Genomic DNA, 12452 nt, shown 5'->3' on the forward strand with positions numbered 1-12452 from the left:
CTTTGTAGTCTTGAGTTCTTTGGGGCTGTTTAAAATTGCTGTTCAGGAATGTCAGCTCTGAAGCCTCCTCTTCCCGCAAATTATAGCTGAACTGCATCTTCCTGTTTTGCACTTTTCACAAGGGACTCGGTTCCTCCCTTCTGCGGAAGTATGGGCAGCGTATATGACACCAGCCTTCATTGGTAGAAAGAGAACCTTGATGAAGTTCCCCTCTGAGCTCCAGTAGTTTTCCAACAGCATAACGGGGAAGGTGAATAAAAAACACCTTTTTCTTTTCCAGTACTCCTGACCTACGAGCAGACTGTTAAACTCACAGGTTTTGAAAGATGATGCCGGCCCACATAGTTGCAGCCATCAAGTTTAACCCATGGAGTCTTGTAGGTTTAAATTCCATGAACAGGCTTAAGGTGCTGTGATGAATTCAGGGAACTGGGGAGGAGAGCCGCTACACCTTACACCCCACAGGGAACAGGGAAAGAGGGATCCCAGTGGGGGTGCACCCCCACCCTCACCCTCCTAGAGGACAGGGCATCCCTTAAGAGGGATATGTGTTATCCTCCCTTGTCCCAGATAGCCAACATTTTAATGGCCATCTGGAAATTGCATCAAATAAATATAGAAATGGTCATGAAGCGGGAGCTGGTGTGGTTTCTGACCCGTTAATGTTGCCCTAATTTTCTGAAATGGAGAACCAATGACATGATCGGTCTCTTTCCAGGGGGAGGCAGAAAAGACCTGTGAGAAAGAATCTCCAAAAAGAAAGCAAGGGCGGGAGAAGAGGCCCACCAGACTGTGGAGTCGCAATGCAGAGGTGCGTTCTGCTTTCTACACGGCAGCGTCAGGAAGCAGTCACACGCAGATGGTGTGGAGTGCGGAGGAGCGATACAGTCCGCAGAGCGCTTCTACCTGTAGTCGGATCTGGAGTAGCTCGGCCACGCCAACGACGGAAGCGACGCAGCAGCATGAATTGTGGTCAACTGCCGCTGGTAGAAGCCACTGATTAAGTCCTGCGACTAACAGACGGGAAACACTGGCGCCTGTGCAACAACACGGAAAATGGCAGTCGAACCAGTCGTGCTGCCGCCTTTCACGAGGACCGCATCCGCAAGTTACAGTTATGCTGTGCCTTCAGGGAACCGGGAGTAGGGCGAACAGGCCTGTGCATACCCCACGCCGGGGGGAGAACAGAAATATTCCACGCTGGGGTTAGCATGAATACCCCAAGCCAAGGGGGACAAGACTAAGAAGCCTAACAGGGTTGAAACAACACAAACTGAACCCGGGGCAAGGCCCCACTTACCCCAAGTGGAGAAAGTATCCGAACAGCCCAAGAGGGGCTGAAGCAACAGAACCGGGGTGAGGCTCTACCTAACCCAAGCCAGGGTGAGAATCAGAGAAAAAAGGCCCAAGCAGGGCTGAGAGAACGAATACGCCACGAGGAGGGGCTGTACCACCCGAGACACAAGTGAGTGGTAGGTGGCAAAAGGGTTCCACACAAGGCGGGACAAGGCCCGGCTTCTCAAGATCTTTTTCTCACAGAAAAGTGAATAGCAGGCCGAGAGACACTATTTCTTTAACTAGCCAGTGGGAAGTCCAAAAGAACTTGTTGAACTATTTGATTGGAACCGTGGATTAGGGCAAGAGGTACAGACACATTAGTTGGTTATGTTATTTTGCATTTATATAGCGCCTTATATACCATTGGTATGGTCTGAAGGCGCTGGTAGATTGAACGCCCTTGGGAACCGAAGTTCAGGTCAATAGAGAGTCAAAGGTGCGTGTGAGCACCGGTATGTGTGCAGCTGGTGCAGAATTTGTGTAATAGCTGCTTTTTAGCGGTAGGTTTGGTGGTTGGGAGATCAGGAGAATGTGTACGTACTGGCAGGATTTATCCAGACCGAATGTGGCTGCGTTAGGCCTGAGGAGAACGCCTGGCTGGGGGGGTGTAACCAGCAGTGTTTACTTAGAATGATGGGGAGTATGCGGCGGATGTTTGGTATGAGAACAGGTATACCGAATGGTGTCAAAGTATCTCTGTGTTCTAATTGAGTGGTGGTGTAAAGAAGAGAGTAAGCGTGGTGGTGTGATATGATGTGTTATATGCTCTTTCAAACGATCCCTGCATTCCAAACCATACTATCTATGGCACACAATTCTATGCACTCCAGTCCGTTCCATGTATTCTTATTCATTCCATGCGCCCCAGTCTGCTCCACACACACCGGTCTGCTCGACGTACTCATGCATTACAGTCCGCCCCGTGCGCTCCAGTCTGCCCCACGCAAGCACTCCCTTCTGCGCACTCATCGTCAGCTCTACCCAATGGTCTGTTCAGTGGAGTCTTCCATTCTACACATTCTTCCGCTCAGCCCATCCATCCCGCTTTGTTCATCCATCCGCTCTACGCACTCATCCGTTCTACGTATTCATCAGCTCTGCATGCATTTCATACTTATGCGTTCTACATACTTATCGTTTTTTACGCACTCATCCTGTCCATGTAACTCATCCGCTCTAGGCGTTTGTCCGCTTTATGCTCTTGCATGTACTACACCTTCATCTGCTCTATGCATTCATCCATTCTACGCAATCATCTGCTCCTTGCACTCACCATCTCCCCGCATACGCCCGCTCCCCACATGCATCCGCTCTCATACTCACCATCTCCCCACATGCATCCGCTCTCTGCCGTCGCCCACTCTCATACGCTCTCGGCACTCGCACGCTCTCCGCATTCTTCCGCTCCCTGCAATCATCCAGGCTCCAGACTCATCTGCTCCCCGCCATCATCTGGTCTCCCAAACTCATACACTCTCCATATTCTTCCGCTCCCCGCAGTCATCCGTTACCCGCGCTCATCCGCTCTATGTATTCATGTTTTCCACTCATTCAACTCATCTGCTCCCCGCACTCATCGGGTCCCCTCATTCACTTGCTTCCCGTAGTCATCCTGCTCCTCTCACTCATTCGTTCCCTCACTCATCCGCTCTATGCACTCAACTGCTCTTTGTACTCATCCGTTCTATGTACTTGTGCTTTCCGCGCATTTAACTCGTCTGCTCCCTAGACTCATCCGCTCCCTAATTCATCTGCTCCCCGCAGTCATCTGCTCTATGCACTTATCCCGCTCTATGCACTCGAGTTTTCCATGCATTCAACAGCAATATGCACTCCTCGGCTCTATAGAGTCATTCTTTCATACGCAGTAATCCTGTTCTAGATATTCATTCACTCATCCGCTTCGTGCGCTCATCCACTGCGTCAGCTCCATCCAGTCATCCGCTCCATCCAGTCATCCGCTCTATACATTCGCCTGGTCTGCACATTCATCTGCTCTTGCGATTTACACAACTCGCCGTACTTTTGTGCTCATTTGCTATCCACACTCTTCCGCTCTACACACTCATCAGGTTTATGCTCATCTGTTCAGCACATTCATCTGTTCTACGCATTCCTGTGTTCTACTCGCTTCTCTGTATTTACGCAGTCGTCCGCTCTACAAACCCGAACGCTCGATACACTCATCCGCTTAACATGTTCATCCATTCTATACACATCTAATTTATAGGCTCATCTGATCTATATAGGCATCTGTTATTCCATTCATCCACTCAGCGCATTCATCTGTTCCACACGGTTCATCCATTCTAACTATTTCAGCCACGCCATTCACTTCATTCGCTCCTCATGCATTATGCCCATTTCGGCAGTTTAAATCTCTTTACTGTTGCTCTCTTTATCCACTTATCAACTATTTCCCTTGTTATCCACTTCACTGCTTTGATCTACTTTACTTGTTTAATTTTGATTGTCCTTCTGGTTTAGATTCGGGGGTATTAGCTGTCAATTTCTCGCATCAGGTGGTTTGTTGGATTGGTGGCATTGAGATGTTGTTAGTCTGTTCGGGTTAGTTTGCAACCAGTTGGTTTTAGGGGAAGAGCCAGGTTTTCAGCAGTTTGCGGAAAGCCGTTAAATCCTCAGTTAGGTGGATGTGGGGTGGGAGCAAGTTCCACAGCGTGGGGGTTAAGGCTGAGAACGAAGATCCACCTAGCTGACTGAGTTTGTCTTAGGTATGACTAGGAGGCCGGCTGAGCTTGATCTTAGGGTGCGTGGGGGATGATAGGGTTTTATCTTGTCTGGAAGATAATGAGGTCCTGTTTTATACAAAGCTCGATGGGAGATGCATAAGATTTTGAAAGTTACCCTTCCGGCTACTGGAAGCCAGTGCAGCGTCTTAAGGGCTGGGGAGATGTGGTCTCTTGGGCAGAGTGCATGTAGCATTTTGGCTGCTGCGTTTTGTGCCCTCTGGAGTTTAAGTTGGTACGTGTGGACTCTGAGGTATAGGGGGTTTGCGTAGTCCCTTCTCGATATAACCATTGATTGGACCGCGGAGAGTCTGTTGGGAAAGGAGAGATATGGAAAGATGCGCCTGAGGGTTTTAAGGTGGTAGTGGCATGACTGAGACGTTGACTTGGCGCGAGAGTGTTAGGTCAGAGTCAAGGGTGCATCCAAGATTTTTCACTGAGTTGCAGAGGGTCGGTGAGTTGCCCATGGCGGATGGCCGGGTAGTGGGTGTGGAAGAAGTTCGGGGTTGCCACATACCATGATTTCCGTTTTGGAGGGGTTTAGCAGGAGGTGACTGGGTCATCCAGAGTTCTATGTCGAGGAGGCCAGGTCAGGTCGGGAGTTCGGTTTTGGGTTCATTAGTTTTAGAATACGTCGAGTGTCGTCGGCATAGTTGTAACACAGGATGTTGTGTGACCGAATTATTGGTGGGAGGATGATCAAGTAGAGATTGGACAGGAGGGCGGATAGGCACGCTCCTTGTGGGACTCCCGTGTCGACTGGTCGTGCTTGGGAGGTATAGGTGGAGAATATCATTATTTGGTACCCATCTTTGAGGAATGAAGCTATCCATTTAAGAGTGGTTCCACAAATTCCTAGGGAGTGGAGGCGGTCTAGGAGGATTAAGTGATTGATTGTGTCAAAGGCGGCAGATAGGTCAAGAAGTATTAGTGCGGCGCATCCCGAGGCGTCTGCTGTCATTTTAAGGTCATCCCAGATTGAGGTTAGGGTGGTTTCAGTTCTGTCACGGGCTCTGAAACCTGATTGTGCGGGGTCTAGGAGATTGTTGGCTTCAACAAAGGCATTTAGTTGGGAGTAGGCGGTTCGGTCAGTGAGTTTGGCAAGAAATCTGGTGTTTGAGATGGGGCGGTAGTTTTTGGGCTCGAGAGGATCGAGGGAAGGTTTTTTAATTAGCGGTTTGACATGGACCGTTTTGAATGAGTCGGGAAAGATACCAGAGGAAAGGGAGGCATTTATGATGGATCTTGCGTGTTCTCCTGCACAGGTCGAAGCGAACATTTTTTTGAGGGTTGTGGTTGGGCAAGGGTCCAGTGGAGAGCCAGATGGTTTGGGAGCAGATAGAAGTTTGAGAAATTGCTCTTGTGATATTGGACTAAAGAATTCAAACGTTGGTTGCGTAGTGCTCGCAGCTGGTGGGCTGGCCGATAAGGCGAGAGTATTGCCTGGTGGATGTACAAGAGCCAGTTTGGTGGCTAGAGTATTTGTTCTTTCGGGAGCCGTGGTGTAAAAGTGGAGGGAGAGTGGGTCGCACAGTGATAGTGAGGGGGTTGGGACGGTCGTGGTGCAAGCCGGTTTGGTGAATTCAGAGATGATTTCGTGGAGTTCTTTGCTTGGGTTTTTGCAGTTTAGGATTCAGGAGTAGTAGTGGGCTTTTTTTGCTTTCCGGATTTCGGCCTTGTACTGATAGAGATGTCAGGCCAAGGTGGTCCTGCTCTCCTTGATTTTGTCTTTCTGCCATTTGCGTTCTAGGTATTTATATAGTTGTTTAGTGGTCTTCAACTCAGGAGTGAACCATCTGGGGAAGATGCCACGGCTGGCTAATGGTTTGCAAGGGGGTGTGAGCCGCTTCAGAGATGCGTTGAGCCATGAGTCAAAGGCGTCAGCTGTTAGTTGATTATTGAGTTGACAGGTAGGTGGTGGAGCCTTGAGTAGTGCGTCGGCTAGGTCCGGGACGATTATTCGTTTTTTTCCAGCATTTGCATAGAATCGGTGGTTCTAATTCGAGTATGGGAAGGGGGTTGGGTGAGCGAATGGCGAAAGAGAGAATGAAGTGATCGGACCAGATGACAGGGATGGGGGGGTTTAAATGGACCCTGTTGCTGGAGCTAAAGATGGCATCAAGAGTGTGTCCATTAAAATGAGTCGGGCATTTATGTGGGGTTGGAGGTTAATTGCGTCTAGGCTGTCAACCAGAGAGTGTGTCATGGGGTTGGTGGGGATGTCGAGCCATATGTTGAAGTCTCCAAGGAGGGTGAGGTTGGGATGGTTTATTTGAATCTGAAGTCCTGATTGGGGCAAGACGCCCCTCTCTACTTCTGTGAACCGTGAGAGCGGGTCACAAATCAGCCAGAGATAAACCACTTGAGCAAGATGCCGCAAGTGGCTTTCATGGTTTGGTTAGGCACTTTTTTCTTCAAGACATCCTGACATGTACCCTTTTTCATTTCCTTAGTATAGGGATGCCAGTTATATGGCTAGTAGTCAAACCACAATGAGCTGTCAGTCTCCGGATTCTGACTTACTACAGTACCTTCTAGACACAATTCTAGAGCAAGACTTGTGATGCAACTTGCGGTCCGAAGCCAGGCCCCAGCTGTAAAGGACTTGGCCAGGGTCTGTGCCTGAGATGCCATATCCTTTGCTGGACACTAACAGGTGTTTTTCTCCTGAAGTGCCCCACACCCCACCTTGCAGCGCTAGTTTCCATCATTACAGACTAATCTCTTCTAATGGGGACCCTTCCAAGCTACAAGTGGAGAACTGCAAATCTTAACATATAACAATTTGCTCTGTTCATAACTTTGGTAGCACATACAAATACCAAGACATGCCAGCACCACCGGAGCAGTTTGAAGTTTCTTGTGCCCACAATACTATGGACCAAATATAGTATCAATGCCATTTTGAGGCATTGTTCAGATTTAGAAACTTCAGGCACCCTGGTACAGATACCTCTGGGCCCCCTCCTAACAAGGGAACTATTCTGAAGGTCCTGTAACTTCAAGGGACAATCTATAAGTGCTGGCACCTGTATCATAACCACTGGCAGTAATAGATCTGTGGGATGGACTACCTCATCGCACAAAGGAGATCGCAGCAGAGGAGGCCATATAGGTCAACAAAAAGCTGTGTTACGTGTGTGCTCACGGTCTGAACTGCTAAAAAATTGTAATTGTATAGAAAGCGATGTGCATGACCTCCTGGAACATGAAAATAAATAGCCACTGGTTGAATAGAGAACAGTGTCAGTCATTGGAGAGCTGCATAGTTGAAAAAAGCTAGCATTGGCAGTCTTTTGGGAACTCTGTTCAACATGGGAACCGCTATTAGTGGCTCCTGGGAAAGAAGCAAGAGGACACTCCCATTGCAAGCTGAGGAAGTGACAGTTTTGGATGTCATCCCTCTGTCCCCCTTGCTAAGATCCTGCATTCGAGCAGGGCCTGGATGCTGCCAATCTCTGAGGCCAGTCCTGTGCCTTTAGGGTTTTTCCTTGTTATTAAGATGGATTGAAGGTTTGTGGTCTACTAGGAGCAGAGGACTGGACTGTGGCTAATGAAATCAGGTGGCCCTTGGAGATATGGAAGCCAGTGTATGGCACATGGGGGCATGAGATTATGAGCAACAGTGGGGAACTCGCCAAAACCTGGAGGAAATAGCTGCTTCTGCTATTGGGAGACCAACTGGCCCAGGCCAAGGATGCTACTTGGTCAACTTCTGTCCTTGACTGTTATGCCTTCCAGGCTTGCTGGCCACAAAGCCACTCTAGGTTCAGGCTAGGGAACACGTGTGGCTTGCATGCATTTGCTTAAATAAACAGTACTGCTAAAGGTTCAAGTTTCTGACCGAGGTTCCCTTGTGACGCCTAAGCCCCATTTCTAATGAAGGATGATTACGTGAAAGATTCGAGGGAAAAAGAGAATAATACGGCTGTACACAAGTGTTTCAAGGCGCAACAAGACAAGGAGGGGGAAACAGAGGAAGGACAAAGCAACGATCTTACTAGGCCGTGTGTCATTCATATCACGCAATAGCAGGGAAGTGGAAGGGGAGAAGTGCCGGTGGGAGCTTGGGGAGGGGTGGGGGGGCGGGGCAGGGCAGGTTGATGGGGTGGGTAATCAAAAAGTGCAGCCAGCGGTTCGCTCGGTGCAGGTAAATCAGAAAGTGTAGAGAAGGGTCTGTAGGGTTACAGATACAGACCACAAGTGCTATGCTAGGGGAGCCAAAAGGAAGTGTGAGGTGCAATTGGACATGCCGGGACCTGGGCCTAAGTTCAGAGGGTGGCCAGGTGACCAGTGTGAGGAGCAGAAGAGTCATCAGCAGGGGAAGAGGAAGAGAGAAAGCGGAAGTGAAGAGGAATTTCGTGAGTTGCTCCGGAACTGGAGGTGGTTCTGCTCAAGTTTGAGAGAGGCAGGGAGGCTGTTCCAGAGGGAGGCCCCAGCTGAAGATGGATATCTGCCCCCAACTCTCTGCTTGGAAAAGCAACTGACCCACAGGAGAGTTGGATGTGGATGAGCGGAAAGCTCGAGAAGGGAGATGTTTAGGAAGAGAGAGTTGTAGGTAGTGCGGCCCCAGAAAGCCTTGTGAACGATGCAGAGGGTCCTTTCCGCCACCGGGAGCCAATGAAGAGATTTCAGAGCTGGAGAGATGCGATCCCTGGGCTTGACGCCAAGGACAAGTCTCGCAGTCCTGTTCTGGATAAGCTGTAGAGGATAGAAAGTAGAGGCAGGAAGATTTACAAAGAGGCTGTTAAAATTGTCCAGCCTAGAGAGGACAAGAGCTCTGGAGACAGTGAGCTTCTGGGGGAAAGTGAGGAAAGGAAGAATACCTCAGAGGAGGTGCATCTGATAGTTTGACTTCTTGGAGATGTCAGATGTGAGGAAAGAAGGAGAGGGTGGAGTCGAAGATGACCCCAAGGCTCTTAGTCTCACATGTAGGAGCAGGAAGAGGGCCCAGAGTGGGCGGTCAGAGGGAGAGAGGAAAGGAGGGAGCTGGTGTTGTGATGAATGATCTCAGTCTTACTGGCATCAAGGTAGAGATCATTGGCATCACACCACTCCTGAATTGCGGACAGACAGTCTGGAATGAGAGGAGTAGAGGCGGCCGAGGGGAGCCGGAAAGAGAGCTGCAGGTCATCTGCATAACACTGAAAGTTGGAGCAGAGAGCAGCGATGCAGTAGGCAAGAGGTGACCGGTATTGGTTGAACAGCCAGGGAGAAAGGGTAGACCCCTGGGGAACACCACAGGTAGAGAGAGAAGAGAGGAAAGACCCCAGATGGACCCGAGAGGGTCAATCAGTGAGAAAGGAGGTCAGCCAGGCAAGGGCCTGATCAGAGATACCCAGGTTATCACAGAGCCGATTGAGCAGGATGGCATGGTTGACTGTATCAAAAGCAGAAAAATGAGAAGAATGAGGACAGAAGGAATATTAGAGTCCAGGTTACAGAGCAGGTCTTCATGGATGTTCAGGAGAGCAGTTTGTACGTCTAGCCGCTCTGAAGCCAGACTGGTGGTCATGGAGACAACCAACAGATTCAGTGTGACGATTAAGCTGGGAGATGGCCAGATTTTCCAAGAGTTTGCCCAGGAAAGGAGTAATGGTGATCGGGCGATAGTTTGCCAGAGAGGAAGGATAGGCTGAGGACTTCTTTAGGAGGGGGTACAAAAGGGAGTGCTTAAGGGGGAGGCGAAGGTTCCAGTGGAAAAAGAGCGATTGCAGAAATTATCCAAGGCTGGAGCAAGGGTGTCCATGTGGTCATTGATGGTTCTGGATGAACAGTGAAGAACCTGTTTGACAAGACTTTCATAGATCGGACTTGTCTCGAAACGTCATCAGGGGTGAACAAGGGAAAGGAAGAGAAGGGAGGAGGAGAGGAGTGGAGGAGGAAGAGAGGGTGGACAGGTTGTCCTGAGTTTTAGTGATGAAATGAGAAGCCAAGTCCGTAGAGAGGGCCTGGGAGAGAACAGGAGAGGTAGAGACTGCAGCAGTATTGGCCAGCTCCATGCAGATTTTTAAGAGTTCGGCCGAGTTGTTCGATGCCGCAGATACGCGGGCTTGGATGTGTGCTCTCTTCTTGGCGAGGACAGAGTCTGTACTGCCTTTGGAGCAGGCGGCAGACCAGTTAGTCAGAGGGTGCACCTGGCTACTATCAATGATACATTCTCACCCCACATCAATCTTGCCCAAAATAAATCCCTAGAAGACTCATGGTCGGATGGGGTATTGCCCTTGAAGTGCCGAGTTCTCACGGAAATTCAAGTTACTCACCATAGTGACTAGAGTACTCATAGTCCCCTTTCCTCCACCTTTGTGGGCATCCCTTAACATGGGGACGGTACCGGAACATTTGGTAGCGGAAAATTGAGCTTCCCCATAGAATTTAGTAAAGCGCTAGGAGGTGCAGCCTCAGGCATTGGAATGCCTCTCTGAGGCCCCACCCTCCGGCGCCTCAGCTCAGTCCCCTTTGAACACATCAGACACTTAAATACCTGACTACGCTTATTACTTATTAGCCATTGGCATACGAGCAGGGGAAGGCAGGTGGGACGTATGGAGGAAAGGGAACTACGTCACTATGGTGAGTAACTTTAATTACTCATACGTCCCGTCCCCTTTCCTCCATCCTTGTGGGTGATTCCACCGAACAAGAACATAGGGTGGAGCTGTGATAACCTGCCTCATATTTAGGACTAAGCATAAAGGTTCTTTAGAACCGCCTGACCAAACTCTGCATTGCGCCTGGAGGTGGTGTCCAGTGCTCACAGAAGGCCGACTAAGTGGCTGAAGAAGCCGTCTTGCTGATGACATCCCAAGAAGCATGTCTCTGAAATGTGACGGCTGTGGCCTTGGCTCTGACCGCATGGGCATGAATCCCCATGGCCGTGTACGCCTCAGAAATGGCCTGAACCATCCAATGGGTGAGGGAAGCCTGAAAGCCGGGGGAGGAGCCCCCAAAGTCACAAACAATGCCTCCGGCTTCCTGAAGGATTTCATCCGAGAGAGATACAACTTGAGGACCCTCTTGAGGTCCAAGGAATGCAGGGCCCTCTGACTCAGACTGCAGGTTCTTGGGCAGAAAGTTTGGGTGAGTGCGCAAGATGTCCTTGTTGTGAAACGTGGTGAAGGGCTTGCACGAGGAAAACGCCTGCAGATCACTAACACTGCACGCAGAGGTGAGAGCCACCAGTAAAACTGCCTTTAGTGTAACCAAGCGGATGTCCACAGGCCATTAGCTTGAAAGGAATGCGCTGCAAGAACCACATTGAGGTCCCAGACTTGGTGAAGCCTATGCATCGGTGGAAAAAGTCAAGACAACTCCTTACGGTGGGCCTTAACCACCGGGTTGGCTGCAGAAAACACATGCTCAGGGGAATTATTGATTTTGTGACCATACCGTCATTGGTTAATCGGACTTTGACAGAGGTATTAGAATAAAGTTGTTTTATCGGGTTCAGGATGGATGGTGGACAGCCCCATGCTGTTCGTTTGGGCCACATTTTTTGTCTGTTGACAGAGTCAAACACCATCTTTAAGTCTATAAAGATGGCATGCACCTGTTTCATGGTTATTGCTTCATATTTTAACATGTTCAACAGTAATCGATTCACATTGGTTCCGATTTTCTTGACAAAACCAGTTTGTCTTTTTCCCTGCCCCCGGTTTTCTTCCGTTAAGGTTTTTTACAAGGTAGCCAGCAAACAGTTTCCCTAGGGGATCTAGCAACGCTATAGGTCTGTAGTTTACAGGATTTTTCCAATCACCAGCTTTGAAGATTGGTATCAGGATGGCCATTGTCTAGGTGCGAGGGATTTGCTTTGTCTCGCCAATGAGATAAAGTAGTTGGGTAAAGAAGGTCGCCCATTCATCTGGTGCTGCCTTCAGGTCAGCATTGGATAGCCCATCGGGAGCAGGGGCTCGAGAAGGGTTCAGGGCCATGATGGTATTTCTCAGCTCTTCATAATCCCAGTTAAGGTTCCAAGAACCACCTTTTTCCAATTCGATTGTCGGGATGTCAATGTTAGACTTAAAGAGCGTAATGAAGTGGTTGATCCATGTCTGCGCTTCAACTTCTTGGATCATATGAGATGCGTTCAATGAATTATTCAGCAATGACCAAAGTTGTCCTGTGTTTTTCTGTTTGAGCGCAGCTAGCATCGCTTCTGCATCATTTTGTTGCATTATGGCTTTAATTGCTTTGATTGAATTCGAATATTTTTCTTTCTTTATTTTAAATTCAAAATCAGGTTCTTTCTTTTTTTTTTGTCGTATTTGTTTTTGAAGAGCTTTTTTCTTCAGCTTAATATCTAGATTAAACTGATGCATGTGATTAGGTTTTGATTTGTTGGTCCTAGACCTAGGTTGGTGATAT

At 49.0% G+C, this 12452-nt stretch overlaps 1 protein-coding gene across 4 annotated transcripts in view; it reads right to left on the reverse strand.

Moving 5' to 3' along the window:
* Nucleotides 1–12452, reverse strand: part of LOC138567092 (uncharacterized) — a 611926-nt gene that overhangs the window by 58831 nt on the left and 540643 nt on the right. The gene's annotated exons all lie outside the window — the stretch shown is intronic.

Source organism: Ambystoma mexicanum, chromosome 2p (assembly GCF_040938575.1).
Source record: "Ambystoma mexicanum isolate Mex_15411 chromosome 2p, UKY_AmexF1_1, whole genome shotgun sequence".
In the NCBI taxonomy this organism is placed as follows: domain Eukaryota; kingdom Metazoa; phylum Chordata; class Amphibia; order Caudata; family Ambystomatidae; genus Ambystoma; species Ambystoma mexicanum.